The sequence below is a fragment of the Sipha flava genome, unplaced genomic scaffold (assembly GCF_003268045.1).
Source record: "Sipha flava isolate LNK unplaced genomic scaffold, YSA_version1 298_pilon_pilon, whole genome shotgun sequence".
Classification (NCBI taxonomy): Eukaryota; Metazoa; Arthropoda; class Insecta; order Hemiptera; family Aphididae; genus Sipha; species Sipha flava.
In genome coordinates this window covers 262,438-284,758 of record NW_020272970.1, presented here as the reverse complement: position 1 = coordinate 284,758, position 22,321 = coordinate 262,438, and the positions used below count along the sequence as shown (strand labels likewise).

Below are 22,321 nucleotides of genomic sequence, written 5' to 3'. Positions count from 1 at the left end.
ATTTCGAATGTGGCCTGTAAATTGAAAAAGAATGACTGCTTTTATAGGATGAATATTACAATATTTTTCTTCCCAATGTACCACAAAAGAGCGGTTTGTAAGATAGGATTTTAAAGTGATGTTTAATGGAGTGGTTTAAAAAAAGTGTTTATACAGGAGCACATGATAAATAATAATGCCAGATACGATAAAATATTTAATATGTCTGAGAAACGTCATAAAATACACTTGAACAAAAGTATTTTTGTGCAAGGGATAAGACTATAATCAAGATAGTATATTGTCCTGTTACGGACTATCGAGTGATAATGCCGTGCACAAATAAACAAACACTCTCGAACTAGTTTTACTTTTATATTTGTACTTGAAAAGAAACTTACATTAAATAAAATACATTAAATGTTCTGAAGGCTCCGTTATATTAATGCTCTGCACCAAAATTACGACTGACTGCTACGTGTGTGAGCCCTTGTGTACGAGCTGGTCGTCCGGTCGAAAGGGTTTATTCAGCAGATTCCTTAGACCAGTCGTATGGGTAGGGAGTCTCACTCGCCTTTCGTCGCACACGCATCAGTTTACAATATTTAACATAATATATTTAAAAACACAAAGTGTTTCCCAACAAATACAATATAATATAGTGGTTCTTAACACCCCTACCCTTAAATGGAACATGGGGGCTTAATAGTCCCCATTTTCCACTAACATAAATAGTTTAGTTAAACATAAATTTAAATATAATTAATTGATTGATTTCTGAAAGCTCAGTTTCTCCAAGATCTGGCTTGTACAATTTTATTTTTTTGTTTCTTAATCTTAATACAATAAATATACTTAGACTAATTAGAATAGTTATAGACATATACAATATCACTATGTGTACATGCATTATAACGAATATTTGAGGTTCTGAAAATGAATGACTTTCTAAAGTCTTCAGTTCCTGTAGGTTATGTGTAAATTCATTTAAATCTTTTATGATTTGTACATTTGTAATATTCTGAGGTTTAAAGGAATTTAACAGATTCTTGAGAGACTTTTTAATACTAAATTTAGGATTTTCTGGAATTAAATCAGTATGAATATTTGCTCTTAGATAATTGGAGGGTGTTAACAATATCTTGTCAGTATGTATGTTACTAGTTGTGGAAATAGTCAATCGGCCTACTCCAGAAATCTCAATACTAAATTTTCTGGCTGGATTTTCACAAAAAATTGTTATAGTCTTAGACTGTGTATAAAATATCCAAGAGTTTAAACGTGGAAGTCGATTCTAAACACATGCGTTTGTCGATACCATTTTGATTTCACAATTATCTGGGAGATTCTGGGGTTTTGATAAAAGCATATTACCTCGCATAAATCGGTTTTGGATTTATGATGAGTAGGTTGACTATTTATACAAAGTGTATATGATTGTAATTCCTTACACATCTCCCATTGTTTGTTGGTCATAGAGAAAAATTTTTCTGTATCATAACTTATTGCTAAAACTTCCATGTTGGATTCAATGAGGACAAGGTTTTGACTATCGTATGTGATAGGTAAAGGTATTACATTATTTGCATTAAAATCAATGGTCTGCGCTAATGGAATTTTGACTACAAAAATAAGGTATTTATCTTTATGAACAATGGTTATTTCAGAAATTTTTATAAAATCAGGGATAGATTCTGCCGATATCTCAAGTGGAAGAGTTGTTCCTACTGGGATGATCGCTTTAATTTCACGAAGTTCGGTTAACCAACGTTGAGTGTGTAAAATGCTGGAGTGAACTTTCCCTTGTAGAGCGGAGTCTACGATCGCTAAAAGGTTCTGGGTTTCATAAGCGTATTGATTTAGTAATACTTCAAAGAAAAGGGTTTGTTCTAATAGCATCGTTCTGATCTTTAATTGATCAATGTTCTGTGAATTAAGCTTGGCTTGTTCACCTAATGACTGTATGTTCTGTTCAAGCTTCTGTTGATATGTTAATATCTGATTTAAAGTGTGGTTAGTTTCATTAATCATTGTTTTTACGATTCGGGTTTGCTCAGGTATCACATCGATATTATCTAGTCGACTTTTTGCTAGCTGAGTTATTTTATTGAAAATAGATATAAAGTCAATGTTGTCAACACTACCAAAGAGTACGTTTGCCAGGCGACTAACAGCGTTACTAAGCCCACGACGATTCCTGTTTTTAATCCGATCGTTACTTCCTATAGTTGATAAAATGCTCTGATGGTTTTGGTCAATTTCGTGTAGATGTGGAATAGTTGCCTGCGCGAACTGTTGACAACTGTACGTAGATTCCGGATTATTGATTTTTTTTCTTAATTCACTACAGAGTTGAAACGTTTCGTTGTACAAGTTAAATAGTGTTAAATATTTCGTTGTATAATCGCTCAAATCGAGATAATTTATCAACTTCCAGTCAGAATTTGTGACTTTCACTTTATCTAGGAATTTGTAATAGAGTCCTTCCGTGTTGTTGAAATACGTTATCTTGACTAAATCTGTGGGTGGAAGATTCTGACATTCCATATTCCTTATTTGTAGGAATATTGAAATGATAAGCAAACATTTCATGATTATCGTCATTCTGTAGTTTTTTGGGTGTCTGGAAAATAGTTATTTATAGATTAGTATTATTCATAGAATGGTTTTAAAAGATTCGGGTGAATCTTTTGCCTTTTCCCTCTTCTTTTTATTGTTACATTCTTATTGTTAAGATCAATTTCCAGTACTTCAAAAGGGCCTACCCATTTAGGGCATAATTTATTGTGTGAGGTTTTGTCCTGTAGTAGTACTTTCTGTCCTACCTCAAAGGTTCTGTGGTTAGCATTTTTATCATATCGCTCTTTGGACTTATGTTTAGCTTCTAATAAATTTTCTCTAGCAATTGCGTGTGACTCTTGCAACTGCTTCTTAATTTCGAAATGATAGTCCTCATAATTATATTGAGGTTCAGGGTCTTTCGTTAGAGATGAAGGAATGCTAACTGGATTTCCATAAACTAATTGATATGGTTGGAATTTAATTGCCTGCCAGGCGTTCCCGGTGAGTCGTACTGAAATTCCCTGAAGGAGACGGGTTTGTACCTTTCTACTTGTGCATGACAGTGCGAATTCGCACTTTTCCAGAAAGATTTCCATTTCTTCCTGATTTTCTCCATTAAACGAGTTTGGGAGTAACCGTAGTGCTGCTTCCAAACTAATAGTGTCCGATCCCAAACTGTTGTCTTCCGAAATGCTCTGGGTTGCATCTGGAAGGTTTTTTTCTGCCGACGCTACGTCGATCAACGGTGATCGTCCATCTTCTTCACTCGTGTTTTCGTTAATAGTTTGATCGAAAATGTTCTGCGTTCTTCCAACGAATTGGTCTACTTCTTCTAATGTGGTAGAAACGTTTCGTATTAAGTCTGTGGTAGCTGTGACGGACTCGCCAGTCGTCACAAATATTTCGTCCGATTCGACTTCGTCCACGGGGCGTTCGGAATCAGAATCTGAAGGATTTGAGTACCTAACAGGTAAGATAATCCTAGGAGATGGAGTAGGAGAATTTGGATTCGTTGTATCCCCCTCCCCCCCGAGGATTTGACTATTATCCGTATTTTGGCACATTAATTTCTACTCGGAATTTCGGACTTAATGGAAACAAAACGATGAGAGACATGCATTCACAATATTGTGGGGTATTCTACTACTAAGTACTTATTATTAATTATTTTATGTATGTATATAATAATAAAATTAATAGATTAGAAAGTTATGCTATATACTCACGACACTACTACGGTTTGATGATTGGTAAGTGTTGAAAATGTTTGGTAATGCTCTGAATAAAATCGTGTAGATGGGTAGATGGTTGGTCGGCTCGCTCGCGAAAATGTCATACGTCGGTCGTCCTTTTCGACTGCTAGAGTAGGTTGACACGAATTTCTACGCCCCGAAACAGCTGGCGCAGGGACCAATATGATTATTGGGTTTCGATTTGGAGAATATAATGACACCACGTTAATTGTGTATGGAACAATGTAAACACTATATGTAGGTCAATAGTACGGCGGCGTCGTGTTTATTATGTTGACGTCGGCTCCGGCGTTGATTACGGATCATTCACGGTCAAGGTCGTATACGACGGCGTGTGTTAATACGACGAATTTGTTTTGTGACTTAATCACGATGTAGCGTCAGTGTCGCCACAATCGGTTCATACTTTAAATTTACGGCACTAGATGTCATCGCGTTCACGAGAAACAGGGTGCTGTCGACAGCGGCTTCGAACTGGGCGTTGGCCGATGACGTAATTGAAATGTTCGGACGGCAAACAAACCACTGCGCGTGTGTGTGACGAAAAAATACGAGTGACGCTTCCTGCTACGAGTATATCGCTCTTGGAAATTTGCTGAGCACACTATTCGCGCGTCGCGTCGTTGCGTTGTCGCGTCGTATTCAATGTATACGGTATACGATATAATAATATAAAATGTTATATTACCGTATTTAACGCTCGGATAAATGTTCTGTTTTAATGGTCTGCTTCCTTTTTGACAAATATTTCTTTTTGAAAGTCTCTGTTCGTTGAACGTCTGTAGTAACGAGATACTGGTATTTGGCATATCCCACCGCTGCCACTAAAAATGTTACGGACTATCGAGTGATAATGCCGTGCACAAATAAACAAACACTCTCGAACTAGTTTTACTTTTATATTTGTACTTGAAAAGAAACTTACATTAAATAAAATACATTAAATGTTCTGAATGTTCTGAAGGCTCTGTTATACATTAAATAAAATACATTAAATGTTCTGAAGGCTCTGTTATATTAATGCTCTGCACCAAAATTACGACTGACTGCTACGTGTGTGAGCCCTTGTGTACGAGCTGGTCGTCCGGTCGAAAGGGTTTATTCAGCAGATTCCTTAGACCAGTCGTATGGGTAGGGAGTCTCACTCGCCTTTCGTCGCACACGCATCAGTTTACAATATTTAACATAATATATTTAAAAACACAAAGTGTTTCCCAACAAATACAATATAATATAGTGGTTCTTAACAGTCCGCTATCCTGTGCATTTGATGGAAAGATAAGTGATTGTATCTAAACCCAAAATGGGCATTAGGAATTATTTTTGTATTATTTAACATTGAATTTATTCTTTTTTGGATGATTTTTTCAAAGATTTTGAAAACGTAGGGAGAAATATTTTTCGCCTAAAAAAAAGGCGTCTCTGGAGCAGAGTTACCTTAAATGTTAATTTTTGGTTTAGTTCCATAATTTGTTTTTGAACTTTATTTGTGATAAACGTTAAATCAAGCTATGTTCAACAAACGGTTTTAGATTGTAACGATATAAATTAAATGGTTCACCGAACATTTTACTATAAAAACGTTAAAATTGTTTATGTTTTTTAAAATGTTCGCAAAAAAAAAAAACGTAAAAAAAATGCTATATACATATTAAAGAGAAGAGGTGATAAGACTGAGCCCAGTAGAAAATCATTTTGTATAATTTTTTTATAATATTATATTATATAATCAATAGATTGTATATAATACCATAGATATTATACAATCCATAGATTGTTTATAATTCCATAGATATTATATAATTCATAGGTTGTATATAATTCCATAGATAAAACGAGAGGGTGCGTTGTGGAACTCTAAAATCAATAAATGAGAGTAAAGTCGGGGAATCGGAGAATCTACACTACCAGCTAATAATACTTTTAAGAAACTTGCACCCATATTACGCTTGCGCTCCGCTAATAAAACAAGGCCAAATCGATAAGCAACTAGAGTGAAGTCTTGTGGTGCACAATTAATGCCCCAAAAAGTAGTTGAAAGTAGCTCTTACTCAAGAACCTACGCTGCACTCTTTCTACCTGGCAAGAATTGTCAGAAGTATGGGGATCCCAAACTATAGAATAATATTCAATAATTGGCCGGACTAATGAATAGTATAATACTTTAGATGAGGTAGTTAGCTTAAGATCCTTTGACAATCACATTATAATACCCAAGACTCTTAGGGCTTTACAACAAACCAACTCTATATGAAGACCCGGGTCAAGGTTACTGGAAATCTTTAAACCAAGATCCAACACGAATCCATCATAACAAGAAATTCTAAAATCAAGAAGATGATAAGAAAACATTCTAGGGGAGCGGATCCTATTAAATGTCATGACTTTACACTTATCGAAATTCAGGGATAAACCTAATCCATCGAAAAATGCCACAAAACTATTCACATCATGTTGCAGCTTAAGACAATCGTCCATTGAGTTAATTTGCATAAAAAGTTTGATATCATCAGCAAAACATAGAAAATTGCAATGATGTAGTGCTTTACTTAGACCATTGATGAATATAGAGAACAATAATGGAGAAAGATGATCACCTTGAGATAAACCAGAAGTGGTAAAGAACATGTCAGATTTAGAGTTTGATAGTTTTACCCAACGGTATCTATTTTCCAGGTAGGATTTGAACCAAGATAGCAGCAACTCACCAATACCATTTTCTTATAAAATTTTTATTAAGACTACATGGTTCACAGTATCGAAGGCATTATAGAAGTCTGTGTAAATAACATCAACCTGTGAATGATATTAGAAAGTGTTGAAAATAAAATTATCAAAAATTAAACTGTTTGTTGTTGTTGAACAACCGGGTCAAAAACCGTGATGCTTTTCCACAATAATATTATTGATGGATCTATGTACATCTTTTAATAACAGTGACTCGAATAATTTGGCGATATGAGATTGAATAACAATGGGTCTAAAAGTAAATACAGCATACGGGTCGCCAGACTTCAAAACAAGTGTAATAGATCCCAATTTGAGTATTGACGGTAAAATGCCTTCATCAAGTGATCGTCTTAAAAGGACCCAAAAAGGGTATGATATAATAGATCTTAAGTTAAGAAGAAACATGCCAAATTTGTTTTTTACGTTACCGAAGTTGAGACGTATGCAAATCCAACGGAAGATGTGGTGTTTAGTTTGTTTGAAAACAATTCTTACTGTCGATAATTCAGTCTTTGAATAAAAAATAGGTGGAGTAATTTTAATGGGAATAGAAAAAATACGTAGACTAGAACGAATAGTATTGGCATATGCACATGACATCGTGGTAATGTGAGAGACGAGAGAATAAAACATAAATACTACGTCTAAGCTATTGAGAGCAAGTAAAACAATAGGTCTGTGTGTGAACGAAGAAAATACGAAATATAGGATGATGGCAAGAAGCCTAGCCATATATCATATAATATTGGATTATTATAGTTTCAAGAAGTTTAAGGTATTTAATATCTAGGCGTTAACATACATAGCAACAACAATATCCACGAATAAATCAATGATCGAATAACATGTGGTAATCAATGCTACTATAGTATAATGAAATTACTTAAATCAAAATCCCGCAACTCAAAGATACTATTGTACCACAACTATTTATTTGTATGATCAATAATCACATATGCCAGCGAAACTTGTCACTGATCAAAGGAGATATCAAACGCCTAATTATCTTCGAAACAAAGGTACCTAGGAACATACACAGCCCAATATATAACGCAGAGTCACAAACATATGAATAAAGAAAAAATTTACGAATTACAGAAGCTATATCACAGGCCAAGTATTATATAATTTATAAAAAGCAAACGTTTAGAATGGTTTGGTCACGCATAGAGGGTAGACGGACAAGTGATAAAAGAAGTTCTAGTTAACAAAATAAGCAAAAAACGTTCATTAGGATGACCAAGGACCCAACCAAGGATCCACAATGGGTGGATGTCATGGCTCAAGACATCAAAAATATAAAAGAGGACTAGATTTTCGACGACGTTTATGATAGAAAAAAAGTGGAGAGATAGCAGTGATGACCCTTAATAGGCTGGAAGCTGATGAAGAAGAAAAAATACGTAGTAGAAAACGATGTTTTATGGTCAACGTTCGCCTTGAGAGTGTAGTAGAAATTCAAAATTTGGTTCGCAAATGATAAATCACCCAAAAAAATGGGTCTTATAAGTTTTTGTTCAGATGAGGATCTTGCACCCATTTTGCATATCGTCAGTAGACTCAGAAGTTAAGTTCCATCATCATTCGATGTCGACTAAACTGTCTCATGCACAGGGTATCATTAAAATATTAGTAGTACGAAAATGTACGTGAAAATAATCAAGGGATTTGAATAACCACAGAAGATGAGCCCGCTGCGATGCCAGTAAACAATCACACATTTAAGAAATAGGTAACATAAATGAACTAACATTTTTATTTGTATGTGCTACTGGAGTCTCTGCCATCCGCCATATATGGAAAGTACAGAAATGAAAATTATGTGATATTACGTATTTGCCATCCAAAAAACTAGATCGGTATCGCTCATGATGGTGATCAAACATAATTAAATTTTGTAAAATATGAAAATACAATTTCAATTTCAATAAATATATTTTTATATTTTTTAACAAAAAAGCTTTGATAAATAAGATCATTATTGACAATAATACATAATTTACAATTACATAACCTATTTAATTTACATTACATTTTATTATGTTTATGTTTATTTGGTGTATTATTGCGATATGATCATTGTTCATAGTTGTAATTTTAAGTGGTTAAGAATTTGGTAATCCAATATGCTGAGTTCATTCTCCTTATATTCACAATATTGCTTAAATAATTTGTCATTAATCTTGATTTGAAGATTCAAATAATCTAGTGTGACTTGCATTAATATTTTTCCTTACAGCTTTTAAGTGTCCATGACATTTTTCAGGCATCCCTTATATATAAAACTTAATAATTTTTATTAACACATAGGCACAATTTTCTGTCCTTGTTAAGAATACATTTACATTTATTTTTTAACTCTTTACATTTTAAACATTATATATAAATATTCGAATATATAGAAATAATAATACTAATAAATACTAAATATTCAATAATTTGTTTAAAATATTACTATTTTATTTTTTTAACAATCAGAAGATTGTTTAAATGATTACTGATGTCTCTCTCCATTTTCTCTGTTGCTTATATTTCTCTTCAATTCCCAATATGTTCTTATTTTGGTATAAATAGTATAACTGTAAATTAATATTTGAGTATTAGGAAAATAATAAGACTTATATCACGAAACTTTTTTATTTGTTACAAATATTACAATGCTTATGATTATTTTCAATAACATAACAATATTTATTTTTAAAATTTATTTTTTCTGCTATTCTAAAATTAATTTTTTAAAAATTAAAAAAAACTTAATATACTATTTCAATTACAAAAAATATTTACAGTAACTATAAAAAATATTACAAAATATTAAAAATGCTGAATTTTTTTTTCCCTACTTTATGTAATTAATTTTCAACTACATAGTTATCACTAACATACTTATGGTATTTATGTACTTTGCCTATAGTTATATAATTCAAAAATTACTTAACTATGGTTTTAAATCTTAATTTAAAATATTTTGTTTATTTTTGATGAAATGTATCTTAAATTGGATTGCTGTCGGATGTATTATTTTAAACCCCTAATTAATGTCAAACATTAACTTAATAAAATTCCTGAGAAATTATTTTCATAGCCTTTAAGACTACAGGATACAAATTATCATTGATGAATACTTCAAATAGTTGACTTATTTACTAAACTTTGTTATTCTTTTTTTCTTGGATTGAAAAATTTAACTATATAACTATAATCATTTTTTTGGACTTAAAAATTACAATTTGTAATCAAATTTTGTACAGAACTTTGATTATTCCATCGTGTCATTTTAAGTTATTCTTTCTGACTGTATATCATTGGTAGTTAAGATTTGTATTTGCTCATAAAATATACCTCAATCTTGAAAGGCTAGTTGTTGTTATAAATAACAATCGCTTAGATTTCACAATGTACCAACTTCCAAAAAAGTAAATAAAATAATACAATTTATTTAAATTATTACATATATTATAAAAATTTATTATTTTAATTTAAAAACATTTTTAATGCATATAATATTAGAGGAATTGACAGATTATACAATGTGATATTAATATTTTAAAAACACTAGTATAACATATTTAAATAATTAAAAACAATATATTTTAAAAGTACAGTACTCTTGCTCTAAATTGATTAATGCGATAAACTTTTTCTATTTTTGAATTAAATTAATTGATACCTAAAACAGTTTACAGCACTATTTTTTGCTATATCGTCAATACATTGATAAATAAGAAATGTACATGATTATAAATAAACCCTTATCTAGGCTGAAATGTTAAACTTAAATCTAGATTCAAGGTTGTAAAATCTTGAATCAGAGTTTAAAAAAATTATTTTGCAAATAATAAATCATTAAACCGGTATCCAGGATAAATTTATTAAATAGATTTGGTAATTATTAATTAAACTTAATTTTCTCAAAAACTTTAGTTTACTTATATATTTTATAGTGTACATTATATAAAATATATATTTAATTTTGTTGTAAAATCAAAACTTTTTGTAATAGTTATAATATTAATAGTTATATAATATTATATAAAAATATAGTTATATAATAGTTTTAATAATAATAATTATTACTAAAAAATTATTAAATGCATTTTTCATTTAATTCTGATTTTTAATATAGGTTTTCTTGATGGTGTTTGTAACATAATTATTGTAATAATTATACTGTAACATATTATTATTAATTTGAGGTTAATTCTATGTATATCGAAATCAACTTGTACGTTGTATTGTACACCTAGTAATTGTGATTTGTGACTTGTCATTTGTAATAATTATAATAATTAAAGTTCACTTTGATATTTTATTGTAATTAATAAATTAATAAAAATAAATAAAGTAATACAACTATCATAAATTATTATAATTTTATCATACATGTAGTATTTAAATATAGTTTAAAATATAATTCAAATTGTCATGTATATTACTATAGTGAGCAAATATGACAATATACTAACAATTCAAGGGCCAACAGGTCTGATATTGTTATTAATCATATTGTTAAAAACTTCCAATTATAATTATGAATAAATAAGTAGGTAAATAAGAGCTCAATTATAAAACTTATTAACCTGTTAGAAAATTAAAGTAACTATTTTACTTTTAGTTTAAATACTTTAATATGTTAAACATTTAAAATATATTATCTTTGTTTAAATCTATACATTTATTTCTATTTTTTTTTATAAAATTTTAAATGATTTTTGGAATAATATTTATATAAATACATTAATTAATTAATTAATTAACTGAACAAAAAATATAAATATAAAAATATATTATATATAATTATTTATTTATAAAAAATTATATTATGTATTAAATATTTATTTATAAATAAACAAGTTTTCTCATTAAGTATATTTAGTGTGTTTATTAATTTAATCAAATAATAATTGTATATAATTTTAGTTTGATATCATTGATCATCAAATGTATCAACATACTACATATTAATAACAGTATTTAAAATCATAAGAGCTAATTAATATACCTATTTTGCTAAAGACGCTAGAATCTAATAAACCACAGGCAATAGATTAATTAATGAAAACTCAAGTATATTTTAAAAGAATAACATAAAACAAAGCAAAAATATTTTGACCTCTGAGTATCAGAATCAGAATTCTACGATTTTTTTACTATTTTCAACAATTTAAATCCTTCATATATGTTCCATTTGTAAACATAACTTTAAATTTCTATAACAGAAGTTTTATCCTGATTTCTTATAACAATACTTCTGAATTAATTTGTTAAACGTAAGTTATGAACATATTCTTTTATAAGAAAACATACTTTGATAAATATTACATCTTATTTTTTCAAAATTATAAGAACTTACCACTTCTTTTAATTACTGTCTTACATTTTCTATAGTATCACATTGAAAAATCATGAGAATAAAAAAATATTATTTTCTTGAGCATATATGCTCCAAAATATATTAATACAAATATGTATCCATCTCATAAAGATTTAATTAAAGAATAAACTATAATTATTATTTTTAAATTAGTTTAATCATTTATTTTAAAAATAAATACGTTTTTCTACTTTTGCAATAAAATGGAATATATATATCCTAATAGTGTTTTAACATGTTTGAAATGATTAATACTCCACAAAATTAATATACAACTAAAATATTTTTTCATACAGTTCTTCAAACATTATCAAAAAAGAAAATAAATAGTTTAAAAAAATTATGCTATTTTTTGTATGCAGAAAATAAGACTATGTTTAAAAGTAATAAAAATGATACGTACATTTATAAAAAACTGAAAAACAACAGCAAATATTAACTTAAATTTCAAAATATACATTTAAATCTTTACTAAGAACTTTAAATTAAATAATATTCATAATAAGTAAATATGTAATAATATGTTCATAATATGTAAACAATTTTTATAAAAATTGATTACAAATGAATGATCTGAAATATTCTTCTAATAAACTTATATTTTTATTATAATTTAATGTGAAGATATTGTGTAGATAATAAATTACATTTTATTTGATTAAATATAAATTACCATTTAATAATACATTTTATATGTATTGATGAATGTTTGAATCAGTAACTGTATGTGTAAATAATATATGTGCAATTAAGAGTAATCGAGTGATTGGCAAACAAAAGCCTTAAAAAATTTTATTTGCCATTCATAAATTAATTAAATTTTAAAAATAAATTGTAAAACTAGTAAAAATAAAATGCATTTCAATTCTGAAAATAATATATTAGTAGATAAAATAAGCGATTAAATATTATTTGGTAACCAAAATGTTTGTTTTTTTTAAAATTTAAATAATATATATATTTAATATATTATTTAATAAATTGTAGAATTGTATTTATTAATTGTTATTTAAAAAAAGTAGTTAGTTTCAGATGTTTACAAGTTTTTAAAAAATTATCAGTAATTTAAAGACATTTTTAATGATAATATTTTTGTAGAAAATTTTTATTTCACTATTATATAATAATTTTCTTTTTACCTTTAATTTTTATAAATTTCAAAATAAGAATTTTAAACGTATTAATGTATTACGAAGAAGTATAATTGGGTATGTTTTTATTAATGTTACAATTTTTATAGGCAGCACAAAAATTGGTATTAATATCAACATAATAAATTTAAACAAAAATACTAATTATATATTACTTAAAATTTAAAATATGAATAATAATTATTGTTCAATGTGCAATAATCAAAAAGTTATTGTTAATCATGTGATACAATTTTAAACAATAAAATATAATATCTGCATATATACGTGCTTATTATTTATTCATGTGGATAATTTTATCAACTAAAATATAAATACTTACTTGAAGGAATATTAATTTCAAGTTTTTTTTTTTTAGTTTTTAAAATATATTGAAAAAATTACATGTAAAATAAAAATAATTATCTGTTTCAATTCTTCAAATAGATATTGTAAGATATTTTAATGCAGTTATACAATCAAAAGTTTAGAAATCAAATAAAAAAAAAGATAATAATACAAATTTTATACTTCAAGTAATTTATATCTAACCTTAAGCACACCAAGTGTGCGTAAAAATGTTTTTATTCTTTTGATTGTTTTTCAGCATTTGATTAAAATTCTCAATATATTTATAAGATACTACACTTGTGATAGTCTACTTAATTCACTGATAATTTATTAAAAGTTGAAAACAATTACAAACATAAATTACCAAGCTTGCTTGAAGAAATATATATAAAAAAAATATAATTCCAATTTTTTTAACGATTATTCTTTTACCCTTCTTTCCAATCTGAAGTTTAATTCTTAAACATGTTGAAATGATTTTGGAGTTATTGATGCTTCGCTTTATGGTTTCAATTAAATTCTAAGAATGAATCTTTTCGAATTATATAAATTATATTGAATATTATAATATTAAATCCATAGTGATAGTCGATTTACTGTCGAATGAAATGAACATAAAAAAAAGTATTTAATCGGAATAAGCTATTTAATAGAAATAAATATTAAATTAATTAAAATTATAACTTAAGAAATACAAGTCACAAGTTAAAAAAAAAACCATAGGTTACATATTATAATAATGTCATTTTCAAAAGAATTTTTTAATTCCATTTTTATCAATTGTTGTTGATAAGAAATCAATTTTGTGATAAATACATTTTACCTCCATAATATTATTGCTTGATTTTATTTTTACGTGTCTCAAATGCTCATCAACGAATATCATAATCGTATTCAAATGATTTCAATCAGTTTTTGTTCGATAAACATTAATATCATAATGTTCTATTACATATGAGAATTATTATAAAAAGACTTATGAGAATTATATTTAAATTCCAATCCTACTGTATGTGATAAATCCCTTACAATATGAAACATTGCCAAATTTGTGAACCTATCATTTGTTATAGTATTTCTAGTTCAATTATTTATTTGCCTCATTACAGAAGATGAGCGTTTACGTGAGGTAGATATTAGTATAGTTAGTACAGTTTGTACAAGTTTATAATAATTTGGAAAAATATTGTTTTTTACATTGGGTATTATGTCATATATTTCAAAGTTTTTTTTATTTATCATATATTTTAGGACCATTATTTCAGCCTTCAAATTTTCTAGACTTCACTGACTTAATTGGATTAATATTTTCTAGAAAATTACAATTTTATTAATCTAATATTAATCTTAATATAATTTTATTTCAAACTTTTTAACAAATTTAATACTCTATCTTCATGTTTTAATTGTATAAAATTATCCACTCCAATTTTTGGTATCGGGTCACTTCCCCGTCGCCATTTCCCCGTCGAACATTTCCCCGTAAACACTTCCCCGTCCAATACGTTTTCTCGTGCGACATTTCCCCGTCTAATACACTACAATACAATCTTTATATGTATAAAATAACAGGCCTTTTTTATTTACCAATTTTTGGACGACGCTATTTAACTTTTTTCCAATTTTTTTTCACAGAGTTGTTCCAAATACCTTCCTGAGTATCACCACGTCGCCCTATTTTAAAGGTTTGAAATCGGCAAAAATAAATTTTTAAATGTAAACTTTTTCATTCTTTGGTGACCTAGGAAATATGTTGATGTGTTTAATAAAGTTAAGTTTAATACATATTTTAACTAGTTAACTAAGCGAAACATGTCGCCCAGTAATTATACTCTGTCAATAATATTTTGAAAGATTGATAAAGTGAAATAATGCGAAATAAACATGTAATACTATAATCGTACTATGGTATTATATATTGACTATTTTGAGAAAAACATTTTTTTGTCGTCCAGTGAAAATTCCATATAAAATGCACTGGTTTAATATGTTGATTTTAATAATTATTGATTGAGATTTATGTAAATTTATGTTAAATTTAATATTAAATAATTTACACTTAAAAAGACATTGCTTCCACAGCGTCTTACAACTAAAATGAGTTTTTCCGGGCTACGCCGGGTAATATAGCTAATAATATAAACATATAATACATATATAAACATAATAAAATGTTAATCTCAATAAAAAAATAAAAAAAAAGTAAAAATAATAAAATTTTGTTTAATTATAATAAAAAAAATAATAACTATAAGAATAAATATATATCTACGTTAATTTGTCCGTACCTATACAGAGTACAATTATAAGCTATATAAACCTATTATACAGCGTGGAATTAAAATAAATTGTTTTATACTATCGTTACTTGTATATCATATATCAAATCGCTAGATGGGGTAGTATCGGACGGGGAAACGGTGACGGGGAAAATCGCTAGACAGGGAAATATTAGACGGGGAAACGGTGACGGGGAAATGTCTGACGGGGAAATGTATTACGGGGATCAGTCCATGACTCCCAATTTTTAGGCTTTCTACAGAACCCCTATTTCTTATGTCATTTATTAACACAGTCTATTATTTTAAAATTAGCATTTATTTTCCAGTATTTAAAATTTGCTTCTTCGTTAGACACATAATAATCATTTTTAATGATATAATATTATTATATATATAATAATAATAATATTCATGTCCTTCCCCAGTTTTAGAACTGACACAATAGCTATTTAAGTATATTGGCTATTTATTTTTACGCTTTGAAACTATAAATATAAATATTTGAATTTAAATTGATAAACAATAAATGAATAAAGAAAAGTTTTTAAAATATACTTATAAAGATGTCCAATGAAGTGTCCAAATTTTGGAAAATTCTTTTATATCTTTCCAAATTATTTTGAATTGATCAAAACAACGATTAGTTTCAATAGTTTTTTAAACACAATTTATGAAATAACTGAATTTCCTAGCATTTTTTAGATAGAAGTTGAGAACATAAAAAAATTCATTTTTAAAGTATATTTTGGAATAAAAATAATAAGACTACAAATGTTCCTTTTTTCATCATACTTTGAATCCCTATTAAAAAATTATTTACATACTTAATTATTTTAATTATTAAAATAAATTAGGTTAATTTATCTATTGATTATGCTATGTGATTGTTAATGTCAATTTCTTCATTTAAAATTTTAAGAATGAGTGTATAATTGTCTTTAACGGACTAACAAAAGTTTTATCTGCACACTCAAGTACTACTTATTCGAATAATAATTGATGTATTTGTGTCTATTATTTGGTGTATATTTTGTAGTTTTTTATTATTTGAAATCCAAGCAAAATAAATATTTAGAAATTCAATGGTATTTAAGAAAATTTTTGAGTACTTAAAAGTATAATGTAATTATATAAGCATTTTAATTTATTTTAATTATTTGTTTTAAAAAATGCAATATTTTTTTATATAAATCTAAGACAACTAAATTCAATTCTGTATAAATTGCAAATGGATATTTTGATTGTATTTTAACTCTTACACAATTTTTATAACCTGACATCACTCTATCACATACATGATTTTGCTGGTATAGGCACATTATGCAAATTTAATTGACTAAGAAAATTTAAAATAGTTTCAGCAAGTGTTTGATAATCTTGTTTCTCAGAAACGTCTACAAATCCTAAAAATTCTTTCGAATACATTTAAGCCTCTTACATAACTTACACATTAAAGACATGTATTCCAACTTATGACATCTAAATGTAAAAAAGAATTATATCATATTTTAGACTTTAAAGTCACAAATTAAATTTACCTTGCATCATCCACCATTAATGCAAAAACTCTTACTTTTTTAATTTGAGAGACAATGCTTTGTTTTTATAATATCACAACATACAGAAATTATTTCATTTTGTACGTCTGGACTTGTAAAATTAAAGGATTACCTATATTATAATTTATAAATATTAATATTTATTTATCAATTTTAACTATTTTATAAAAAATATATATATATATATATGATTGCTTAACTTACTAATTATTTATTTCATTCCTAAATTATCAAGTTATAATACTTAGGTACGGAAACATACCTTGATTCAATGTATGTTTTGCCTCCAAATGGAATTCCTTGGCGGGAGATGTATAAAATAATATCAATTATATTCGGCGTATGTTGACCTATTCTTATGAGTCGGCGGTGTGCATTGTCAACAATATGTGCGTCGTGGCGATCACCACTAGCGCTCCGATGACGCGGCGGTACGTGCGGCCGCGTCATCGGAGCGCTAGTGGTGATCGCAACGACGCACATGTTGTTGACAAGGCACACCGCCGACCAATCACAGACCGCCGATCTCTGACCGAGGGGACTGAACATTTCAGCTTGGTGTGCATACGCGTAAGTGGGTCAAAAACTAAGGAAAACAGAATGTATATAGTGAATGAGTTGATTCAATGAGTCGACTCTTTTAGGTGAACTGAATGATTTTGTGCACCACGTATTTTTATCATACGATGTTTTCATGGGTGCGTGATAATGCGACGAACATCCACGTCGTTATGTTGTTAACAATGACAATTGAAGACGGCACGCCCGGAGGCATATTAGCATTCTGGGGTCGGTCTCGACACCGGTTATCATTTTAGCTTTCTGATTGGTCGTTTGGTTTTACCGCGCTTTTTAAAAACTGTTACCTATAACCTTGTTATCTAGTATTATGTGTTATTTAATATTATCGAATGCAATGTCTATTTATTATTTATGATACTATTATGAAGTACGAGTATAAATAATCTTTAAAAGGGTTTTCACTTTTGAATTTTTGTAGATAGCTTTTTAAGTAAAATATTATTAGTCAAAAAGTATCTTAAAATGATTTTTTGACTTTTTGTTGAATATAATATAATATAATATTTTAATAATTTTCTAATTTGATTTCTAACTTTTGACTTTTAGTTGGTAGCTTTTTAAATAAAATATTATAAGTCAAAAAGTATCTTAAAATGTTTAAATTAATGGAATTTGATAATAATTAATTACGTTCTAATATGTTTTCCGAACAAGATATTTGTAACTGGATTAGTATTCATGGTAAAAATACTAATACAAGCTGGTGTGTGAAAACATATTAAAACGAAATGAATTATCATTAAATTCCACTAATTCAAATATTTTAAGAAACTTTTCGATTTATAATATTTTACTTAAAAAGCTACCTACAAAAAGTAAAAAGTAAAAACCCTTTTTAAGATTATTTATATTCACACTTTATAAAAAAAAAATAGTAAATATGTATTGCAATGTGATAATATTAAACAACACATAATACTAGATAACAGTTTTTAAAAAGCGTGGCAAAATCAAACGACCAATCAGAAAGCTAAAATGATAACCGGTGCCGAGATCGACCCCAGAATGTTAATATGCCGCCCAGAGACGGCGTCGGGACGAGACGACAACCACACTTTTGTTTGTTATGCGTTGTTACCGTTCTGTTCGTTGTAGTTATTTTGTTGTTATTCTAGTTTAATATTGACTTTGGTGTGCGACGTATTTCCATCGTTCAATTTGTATCCGGTTGAATCGTGAACTAGATTACAGCTGTGAGTGGATAAAATCAACATACAGATAAAAAGTATCAGTAATTGATGACATCAGACAATTATAAAACTTTAGATTCAGAAAAAAAAACACTTCAGCTCGAGCAATCGTACAGCGCATACGTGTAGTTCATTGTTCCCGAGCTATGTTTATACATTATTCGTTAATTTTATCGGTTTACGATCTAATTTGTTTCAAATTATTTTTCACCAATCTTGCTCCCGAAACTATAAGTAAGGAAATATTTAATATAATTCCTCTACTAAATACAAAAATCAAAGTAGAAGAACCTCACAAGCGCCGCAAAATTCCTTAACGACTAAACTGTCAGACCTTCGGCCACACAAGGAGCTACTGTTCTAATTCTCCTTGCTATGTTAAATGTGGCGGGAATCATCCTACCACAAGTTGCACCAAATCATTTGACTTGCCGACAAAAAGCGCCTTCTGCAATGACAAACATCCCGCAAGCTACAAAGGTTGTACTGTATACAAAGAGCTTAAACAGCGTCGCCGCCAACCTTACAACTAAAGAAATAATAATCAGCAGCAACAACCACCACCTACCAATTACCAAACACAATCTATCAACCAGCCAACATCACATCCATCGATGCAAATTCCAAGAACTCAACATCACTTATACGCAAAAGCGGCAGCTACTAATACAGGTAACGCACCACCGCCCAACTTCCCCGACACCTAACAAACATCTAGCATTGATAACAATGTACTAACTTAATTTTTAGAATTAACTTAATTTTTATATTTTTATAATAAACCCACTTTATCTCTCTCCTCACAACAGTCATGACCAATCTTTTAAATGTCAAACACAACATATAACTCATACGCTAATAACTCCGTCACAATCCTCTCATGGAACGCAAATGGCCTAAAAATCACAAAGATGAATTCTTAACCACACTCCAAGAAAAAAGAATTGATATTGCACTAATATCTGAAACGCACTTTACAAACAACTACTCACTTAACCTACCACATTTCCGCTCATATCAGACTAACCATCCAGATAGAACTGCACATGCAGGTGCTGCTATTTATGTTAGATCATCAATCGTATCGCACCAACTTTTTAATTTCCAAACAAATTACATCCAGTCTTGCTTAGTATCTATATCAATTTGTTCGGTCCTGTTACATATCAACCATAAGGCGTAGTTGGTAACACTACCTCGTGTCCTGGCGTGGACGAGTTGGCAACGCGTATAGTGATCGTATACGTTTTCTCCTTCTTCGCCGCCAACACAGGAGTGTAAAAACACAATCTAAACTGCGTTTTATTTTATTCACTTTTTCGTGGGTGTGTGTGTTTTGTGGTTGTATTCCGGATGTACGTGCGCCTTCGTCGCCATTTTTCTATCGCCTTCGTTTTTTGAACAAGTAATACGTGCGCCTTCGTCGCCGTTAGTGAAGTGCGCCTTCGTCGCCCTTTTTGGTTTATAATACGGCGCCTCCGTCGTCGTATACTCAATACGTGCGCCTTCGTCGCCGTTAGTTTAAATGCGCCTTCGTCGTCTTTTTGGATTATAATACGACGCCTTCGTCGTCGTATACGCAATACGTGCGCCTTCGTCGCCGTACAAGTGATACATACGCCTTCGTCGTGTTAATAAGTGAACTACACTTGGTGAAACTTAGTTTTAGTGTGGGCGTGGATAATTTCGGATACCAGTCATCGTGGCGCCGTTTGGAGACAGGTCAACCTTTTAATTATTTTATGAAACCAAATATATTTGTCCTGTGCGCCCATTGGGGATATTTATTTTATATTTATTTTATGCATTATACGTTGCTTCTCCCCCCTTTGCCTTTAGTTAATAAGCTTATTCAATGTTTATTTAATTTAATATAATAAGATTTTGTATTTGATAAACCAATAGCTGATCATTTTATTATATCCCTCCTCCTTCATCCTTTAATTTTCCATCTATACGTGTGGCAATCGACCGGATTCTGCCGTGGCGATAAGCTCTCGTAATATACACCTGCGAGAATTTCGCGCGCACACAATTAATAGTATTCCCATCTCAATAGAAGCTATATACTGTCCTTCCAAACACACCATATATTCAAATCAATTCGATATTTTTTTTTCATTCACTTGGCCATAATTTCTAACTAACCAATACAATACACCACCGTTACATTCTCAAATCAACTGGGAAAATTTTCAAAAATCAATCCTACAAAAAAAACTAGTCTAAAAGTCCGGCTAAATACCACAGCTGATATTGATGACGCAGTGAATCTCTTAACATCCATTATACAAACCTTTGCATGGGAATCAGTACTACTATCGAAACCACACACACCCACCACAATCCCTCCTTCATATATACGTACCCTTATAGTACAAAAACGTCACGCTCGCTGTTTATGGCAAAGAACTAAATATCTGGCTGATAAATGTCACTATAATGCACTCGCATAAAATTTCAAACGCATCCTAGCAAATTATCGAAATTAATCTTACATTTAACATTTAAAATCACTTACGATAAAAGACGGTTCTCTCTGGAAGGCACCGAAACCACTTCTTCGCGTGCAGTACCCTTCAGCTATCCTACGCGACGCAAGTGGTGAGTGATCATGCTACTAACTAACATTTTTATAACGACCGTAGTGACAGAAGTTGATTTTCCCTGTATGTTCCTTTGCAGAAGAACCCCCACGTCTATGAATTACGATGGTAGACAATTTTATTGAAGTGCAACTTAGTGAAAATTACTTAAAATATGTTCTGCTACTACATCTCGTTCTATGTAAACTTTTTTTAAAAATATCAGTTGATCATTTCTCTATATATTATTATGATGTTTCAAATAATTATTCAAATTAAGTTAAAATTTTATTTATTGTAAATATTCTAAGTTCAAAATATTAATTTCTTTAGATAAGTTAATTGGCGTGAAAGTGCTTGCTAAGATCGGACTATAACACATCTGACTCTTGGTCTTTTCCATATTCTGTTCTTTAATGGTTTTGTGATACAGTGGCACCGAACCGCCCTAACAATTATTGTTAAAACAATAGCTTAAATAGGGTGGGTGGTCCTAGGGGTTTTGCCCCAAATAGTCATTAGGACCTTGAGGCTGCTCATATAACGTATCATAAAGTAATATTGTAATAGTATAATAATAACATTAACTTAATAACTAATTCATTAAGAAATAGTGGCTGCCAGTAGGTTAGTTTGCGCACGGCGATCCCAATAGCTACCGAGTTACAAAAATATATATACATATACACTATACACGGCAGTTGTGACCAGCGTAGGGTATGCAACATACTTGTTCGCGTAACT

General features: G+C 29.4%; 1 pseudogene; it reads right to left on the bottom strand.

The window, feature by feature from the left end:
• Positions 1-338: 338 nt before the first annotated feature.
• On the bottom strand, positions 339-2,622 carry LOC112685913 (annotated as a pseudogene).
• Positions 2,623-22,321: the final 19,699 nt, after the last annotated feature.